The 8089-nt window shown below is 37.8% G+C and overlaps 1 pseudogene; it reads right to left on the reverse strand.

Moving 5' to 3' along the window:
• Positions 1-1453: 1453 nt before the first annotated feature.
• Positions 1454-7589, reverse strand: LOC114212429 (proteasome subunit alpha type-7-like; annotated as a pseudogene).
• Between the last annotated feature and the right edge of the window lie 500 nt (positions 7590-8089).

Below are 8089 nucleotides of genomic sequence, written 5' to 3' on the forward strand. Positions count from 1 at the left end.
GAGGGATTGGGTGGCTGGGTGATAGACATTGGGGAGAGTATGTGCTATGGTGAGCGCTGTGAATTGTGCAAGACTGATGAATCACAGATCAGTACTTCTGAAACAAATAATGCAATATATGTTAAGAAAAAAAAAAGAAGAAGAAGATAGCAGGAGGGGAAGAATGAAGGGGAGTAAGTCGGAGGGGGAGACCAACCATGAGAGACGATGGACTCTGAAAAACAAACTGAGGGTTCTAGAGGGGAGGGGGTGGGGGGATGTGTTAGCCTGGTGATGGGTATTAAAGAGGGCACGTTCTGCGTGGAGCACTGGGTGTTATGCATAAACAATGAATCATGGACACTACATCAAAAACTAATGATGTATGGTGATTAACATAACAATAAAAAATATTAAAAAAAGAAAAGCATAGGACAGGCCAAAGTCTGAAAACTCAAGTAGAATTTCTATATTGTAGTGTTGAGGCAGAAATCTTCTGTAGGAAGCCTCAGTTTTTGTTTTTAAGGCCTTCAACTGATTGGTTGAGATTAACTCACATTATGGAAAGCGATCTTTTTTTTTAAGATTTTATTTATTTGACAGAGAGAGAGACAACAAGAGAAGGAACACAAACAGGGGGAGTGGGAGAGGGAGAAGCAGACTTCCCACCGAGCAGGGAGTCCAATGTGGGGCTCGATCCCAGGACCCTGGGATCATGATCTGGGCTGAAGGCGGATGCTTAATGACTGAGCCACCCAGGCGCCCCAGAAAGTAATCTGCTTTACTTAAAGTCACCTGATTGTAAATGTTAATCTCATATCCAAAATACCATCACAGCAACATTTAGAGTAGTCTTTGACGAAACAACTGGGCACTTTAGCACTCAGTCAAGTTAACACATAAAATTAACCATCACAGGGGCGCCTGGGTGGCTCAGTCAGTTAAGCATCTGCCTTCAGCTCAGGTCATGATCTCAGAGTCCCGGAATCCAGACTGCATTGGGCTCCCTGCTCTGCGGGGCGTCTTCTTCTCCCTCTGCCTCTCCTTGTGCTCCTGTGCTCTCTCTCTCTCTCTGTCTCTCAAATAAATAAATAAAATCTTTAAAAAATTATTGACCATCACAGACAATGCCCCTTAAAAATAACAAGTGCCTCCTTCCCTGCTCAAAGTAATCACTGTGCTGAGTTCAAGAAGTGCCTCAGTTCAAGAAGTGATTGCTTGCTTTCCTTTGTTATACTTCTACTACATAAGTACAAACCCCTAAACAATATGATTTAAGTGCAACTGTTTTTGAATTGAATATGAATGGAATAGTAGAGCATGTTTTCAGTATATGTGTTGTTGTTGTTTTAATACATTCAGAAGTTTATTGCAGGACACTTGGACAGTAGATAAATGGAAAGGAAATGCCTACATGTCGTTTTGAGAATCATCCATGCTGAATTTGAAAAGCACTACCAGGAAGATTTCATTATCATGATGTTTTCTTTTGTTTCTTTTCGTTTTCTTTTTCCTCTTTTTCAATTTCAGCAATGTATTTCTCAATTTCTTCAGGATTTAAAATCTTGAGGAATTGATCTCACCTCATGACCCCCAGTTCAATGTTTTTGCCGCCAGACTGAACCACTTCTGGGAGGGCCTTGATAACCAGCTCAGGTCATCTGTCTCAGGTCAGCTGTCTCTATGGCTTTGTTGGTGTAATTCTTCTCTGGAAGTTCATGCCCTGACTTGGCACCCCACCTTATGGTATTGGCCTTCCAGGCAGGGTATGTCTCCCAAGGGTCAGTCTGATGGATTCTGGGGGTGCCATCAAAATCAAAACTCACAAAAAGGGCAGAGATGCCAAACAGCCTGTGTCCTTTACTCTGTGTGTAGCCCTGCTTGCAACTGGCAATGTAGCCGCACCATGGTGACCGGGTCCTCCATGGTCAGTCGGTAGCTCTGGTACTCCACCCGGGCCCTGTTGATGACTATCCTCACATCGGAGATGAGCCCTGCAAATGCCATGCAGATGTTGTCATCCAACACATGCTGTATCTAGTTTTTGTTTGTTTGGGTTTTTTTGCTAAATATATTTGTGAAATTAATAATGTAGCCAGTGATACGTTTGATTTTAAATTTATCATCTTACAATATGTTTTTTGTTTGTCCTGTTTTGTGATTCTTTATTTCCCCTTTCTAACATTCTATTGATTTGATTATTTGATTATTCTTTTATTTTTTTCCATTTAGTTTGGAAGTTATACCCACTTTTACTATTAGTTGGTCATAGGCTAAAGACTATACCATGCAAGCTTGACTGATCAAAGTTAATGTTTTTTGGATCTTTTACTCCCTTCCATGAATTAATAAACACTATAGTAGAGTTTAACTATTAGATCCAAACTGAAAACTGTCTTTGGCAGAAGCAGATTTTAAGATTAGGTATCATCTGTTAATGTATTTAAAAAGGGCTTCCAGGAGAAACAGCTAAGACATGTAGCAAATAGCAAGGGAAAGGAAAGAGAAAAGTCTCACCTGGTAACTCTGGAGTGTAAGCCACACCTCAGTGTTGCTTTAACCCATGCAAAGGAGATAGGTTTTTATGCTCTAGTGACAAAGAGTTTTTGGCCAAGAATTTCAAAGAATTGAAATTAGAGGCTAACAGAAATGGGGGTGGGAAACAATATGGGGAAACAGAATGGAGGATAAACATTATTGGTTTTATGTATCCCTCAATTTAAATGCTATTTTCCTATTTTTTTTATTCTAATCCTTTTTAAGCCCTTATACTGCATTACCATTACAGCTATGTAGCCAATGTTCATTTAGATTTGCGCATATACCTCTAATGGGTTAATGCCTTCCCCACTATCAACTAGAATGGTACATTTTTTAAGATTGATGAACCTGCACTGACATACCATAAACACCTAAAGTCCATACTTTACATTATGACATTATGCTTCATTCCTGATGTTGCACATTCTGTGGGTTTAGACAAAGTATAATGACATGTATCTCCCATCATGGTACCATACATATTATTTCCACCAACCCAAAAAAATATCTGTGCTACATAAATTCATCACTTACAGGAGTCTATTTCTAATTTCTCTAATCTGTTTCATTGATCTATTTGTGTATTCTTTGCCAATAGCATACTGTCATGATTACTATAGCTTTAGGACAAGTCTTGGGATTGGGTAGGGTCTGTCCTTCAACTTTGTTCTTTTTTAACATTGTGTTGGATATTCTGGGTCTTTTGCTTCAGAGTTGGTCAATATCCACAAAATAACTTGCTGGGCCCTGCACTGAGTCTATAGATCAGTTGGGAAGAGCTGGCATCTTGACATATTAAGTCTTCATATTCATGAACATAGAATATTTCTATATTTATTTAGTTTTTTTTGCATTTGTGAGAGTTTTGTAGTTTTCATCATGTAGATTTTGTATACATTTTGTTAGATTTGTCCCTAAGTATTTGAATGGGGGGGTGCTAACGTCTTTGCTTAAGCAAGGACATCTAGTATGATTTTGAAAAACAGTGGTGATGGGAGGTGTCCTTGCTTTGTTCCTGATCTTAATGAGAAAGTTTAATTATAATGTTAGCTGTATGCTTTTTAGATATTCTTTATCAATTTGAAGAAGTTTGTTACTATTCCTACTTTACTGAGAGTTTTTATTATGAATGGGTGTTGGATTTTGTGAAATCCTTTTCTGCATCTATTGACATGATTATGTGTTTTCTTTTTTAGCCTGTTGATGTGATGAATCCACTAATGGATTTTCAAATGTTGAACAAGCCTTATATAGCTGGTATAAATCTCACTTGGTCATGTCGTATAATTCAACTCACTGATATTTTCTTGAGGACTTTTGCATCTATGTTCAGGAATAATATTGATCTGCTCTTTTATTTTAATATCTTTGGTTTTGGTATTAGCTTAATGCTGGCTTTAGAATGAGTTAAGAAGTATTCCTTCTGCTTTATCCTCTTAAAGAAATAGTAGAAACTTTGTATAATTTTTTTCCTTTAAATCTTTGATAAAATTTACTAGTGAACTCATCTGAACTCATACTGGTACTTTCTGTTTTGGAAAGTTATTAATTATTGAGTTAATATCTTTAAGATATAGACCTATTCCAGTCGTCTATTTCTTGTAAGACTTTTGGCAGATTGTATCTTTCAAGGAATTTGTCCATTTCTTTTAGGTTATCAAATTTGTGGGCATAGAGTATTTATGGGTATAGAGTCCATAGTATTCCTTTATTATTCTTTTAATATCCATGAGATTTGTAGTAATGTCCCCTCTTTCATTTGTTTTATTTATTCTTTTAAGATTTATTTATTTGAGAGAGAGAGAGAGCATATGAGCAGGAAGAGGGGCAGAGGGAGAGGGAAAGAGAGAATCTCAAGCAGAGTCCTTGCTGAGCATGGATCTGGATGCTGGGGTCCATTTCATGACCCTGAGATCATGACCTGAGCCAAAACCAAGAGTTGGATGCTTAATCAATTGGGCCACCAAGGCACCCTTCCAACACCATTTGTTAGACTCCCTTCTTCCCATTGTATAATCTTTCCTGCTTTGTTGCTCCCAAGCTCCTTTGGTCCTCTACCAATATTAAATTAGATTATTTTTCTCGGTGTTGATTTTTTTTTTTTTTTGGTAGAGAGTGTGTTTGCATGAGTGGGGGGAGGGGCAAACAGAGAGGGAGTGAGAATCTCAAGCAGACTCCCCGCTACCTGGGCAGCCCAACATAGGGCTCAATCTCATGACCCATGAGATCATGACTGGAGGCAAAACCAAGAATCAGAGGCTTGGGAGCCTGGGTGCCTCAGTCGGTTAGGTGACTGCCTTCAGCTCAGGTTGTGATCCTGGAGTCCGGGGATGAGTCCCGCATCAGGCTGCCCGCTCAGCGGGAAGTCAGCTTCTCCCTCCAACCCTCCCGCCTCTCATGTGCTCTCTCTCTCTCTCATTCTCGCTCTCTCAAATAAACAAATAAAAATCTAAAAAAAAAAAAAAGAATCAGAGTCTCAACTAACTGAGCCACCCAGGTGAACCCCATCTTTCATTTATGATTTTAGTAATTAGTGTCCTTTTTTTCTTTATTAGTCTGGCTAAAGGCTTGCCAATTTTATTGATCTTTTCAAAGAAGAGGGTTTTAATTTCATTGATTTTTCTGTATTGATTTCCTGTTTAAATTTCATTGATTTCTGCTGTTATTACGTTTTTTCTTCTACTTATTTTGGATTTAGTTTGCTTTTCTTTTTCTAGTTTCCTAAGGTGGAAATTTAGATTATTGATTTTAAATCTTTCTTTTTTCCTCTAATATATTTTCAATGCTGTAAACTTCCTTCTAACTACTGCTTTCACTGCATCCCACAAATATTAAGTTGTGCTTTCAATTTTTATTTTGTTGAAAATATTTTCAAGTTTCTCCTTTGACTGTTTCTCTGGCCGATGTGTTACTCAGTAGCATGTTGTTTAAACTCCACATAGTGTGGGAGTTTCCATTTTTCTGTTATTGATTTCTAGTTAAATTCCACTGTGGTCTGAGAGCAGATACTGTATGATTTCTATTATTTCAAATTTGTTGAACTGTGCTAGATGGCCCAGAATTTAGATATCTGGGTGAAAGTATAATTTTTCATTTCTGTTGCACTTCATTCCTTTCTGCATGTCCAAACTGACAATTGAGATCATTTTTCTTCTTCCTGAAGAAAGCTCTAAGCATTCACTTTATGATAGGTTTGCTGATGGTGCATCTTACTAGAATTTTTCTATCTAGAAATATTATTTTTCACATCCATTCTTGAATATTTTTTCTGTATTTAAAATATCTGATTGGAAATTATTTTCAATCTATGTGTTAAAATACTATTCTCCTGCTATCTTGCGTCCATTCTGCTATTAGAAGTCATCTATGAGCCCAATGGTTGTTAACTGTTGTTAACTTAAAGGTAATCTGTTTCAAAATTTCTTTTTGTATTTGATTTTCTTTAGGTTCAAATAATGTGTTTGTATATAGATTTGCCTTATCTAATCCCTAGATTATTTTAAATGTGTGCTAGGCGATGTATTTTAGAAATTTATGGGACATAATTTGAAGAATCAATAATTAGAAGAATATTACCTTTCCTCAGAGAGAATTTCCTTTTGCTTTTACAGCCATATGATGGAATGAACAATCTAAAATCACTGTAAGCCAATTATACAAACTGAAATTTCCTGAACTATCAAACTGTCTTGAAGTCAGGATTCTGTGTCGCCAAGACCAAGTTTAATTTTGATTTAAGGATATTTCTGGTGAGCAGTTGTACAGTTTTATAATTAAGTATAAATAGAGGATTGTTTACCAGATTCCCAACATTTCAGAGATCTTCAACTTCAACTTTTGCTTCTCATCTCAAGTCTCTTAAAATTGCTTCTCAGCCTCTTAGCCCAAAGCAAAAGCAACTTTATTTTGTTATTATTATTTTGTATTTCCTATTTTTTTCTGAGATGAGTATTTTTTGCTATTTTATCTAAAACTTCCTAGAAGTTTTATATTTTTGTTTTATTTATTTTTTTATTTTTAATTGTTATGTTAATCACCAAACATCATTAGTTTTTGATGTAGTGTTCCATGATTCATTGTTTGTGCATAACACCCAGTGCTCCACACAGAACGTGCCCTCTTTAATACCCATCACCAGGCTAACCCATCCCCCCAAACCCCACCCCTCTAGAAACCTCAGTTTGTTTTTCAGAGTCCATCGTCTCTCATGGTTCGTCTCCCCCTCCAACTTACTCTCCTTCATTCTTCCCATCCTGCTATCTTCTTCTTTCTTTCTTTTTTTTTCTTAACATATATTGCATTATTGTTTCAGAAGTACTGCACTGTGATTCAACAGTCTTGCACAATTCACAGCGCTCACCATAGCACATACCCTCCCCAATGTCTGTCACCCAGTCACCACATCCCTCCTACCCCCCACCACTCCAGCAACCAGCAGTTTGTTTCCCGAGGTTAAAAATTCCTCATATCAGCGAAGTCATATGATACATGTCTTCCTCTGATTGACTTATTTCACTCAGCATAACACCCTCCAGTTCCATCCACGTCGTTGCAAATGGCAAGATCTCATTCCTTTTGATGGCTGCATAATATTCCATTGTGTATATATACCACTTCTTCTTTATCCATTCATCTGTCAATGGACATCGTGGCTCTATCAACAGTTTCGCTATTGTGGACATTGCTGCTATATACATTGAGGTGCACGTACCCCTTCGGATCCCTACATTTGTATCTTTGGGGTAAATACCCAGTAGTGCAATTGCTGGATTGTATGGTAGCTCTATTTTCAACTGTTTGAGGAACCTCCATACTGTTTTCCAGAGTAGTTGCACCAGCTTGCATTCCCACCAACAGTGTAGGAGGGTTCCCCTTTCTCCACATCCACGCCAACATCTGTCGTTTCCTGACTTGTTAATTCTAGCCATTCTGACTGGTGTGAGGTGGTATCTCATTGAGGTTTTGATTTGTATTTCCCTGATGCTGAGCGATGTTGAGCACTTTTTCATGTGCCTGTTGGCCATTTGGATGTCTTCTTGGAAAAATGTCTGTTCATGTCTTCTGCCCATTTCTTGATTGGATTATTTGTTCTTTGGGTGTTGAGTTTGATAAGTTCTTTATAGATTTTGGATACTAGCCCTTTATCTGATATGTCATTTGCAAATATTTTCTCCCATTCTGTCGGTTGTCTTTTGGTTTTGTGGACTGTATCTTTTGCTTTGCAAAGATTTTTATTTTCATGAAATCCCAATAGTTCATTTTTGCCCTTGCTGCCCTTGCCTTTGACTATGTTTCTAGGAAGAAGTTGCTGTGGCTGAGGTCGAAGAGGTTGCTACCTGTGTTCTCCTTTAGGATATTGATGGACTCCTGTCTCACATTTAGGTCTTTCAACCATTTGTAGTCTATTTTTGTGTGTGGTGTAAGGAAATGGTCCAGTTTCATTCTACATGGGGCTGTCCAATTTTCCCAACACCATTTGTTGAAGAGACTGTGTTTTTGCCATTGGACATTCTTTCCTGCTTTGTCAAAGATGAGTTGACCAAGGAGTTGAGGGTCCATTTCTGGGCTC

The sequence above is a fragment of the Eumetopias jubatus genome, unplaced genomic scaffold, assembly GCF_037043125.1.
Source record: "Eumetopias jubatus isolate StellerSeaLion01/CBP00866 unplaced genomic scaffold, mEumJub1_p1.0 scaffold_15, whole genome shotgun sequence".
NCBI lineage: Eukaryota > Metazoa > Chordata > Mammalia > Carnivora > Otariidae > Eumetopias > Eumetopias jubatus.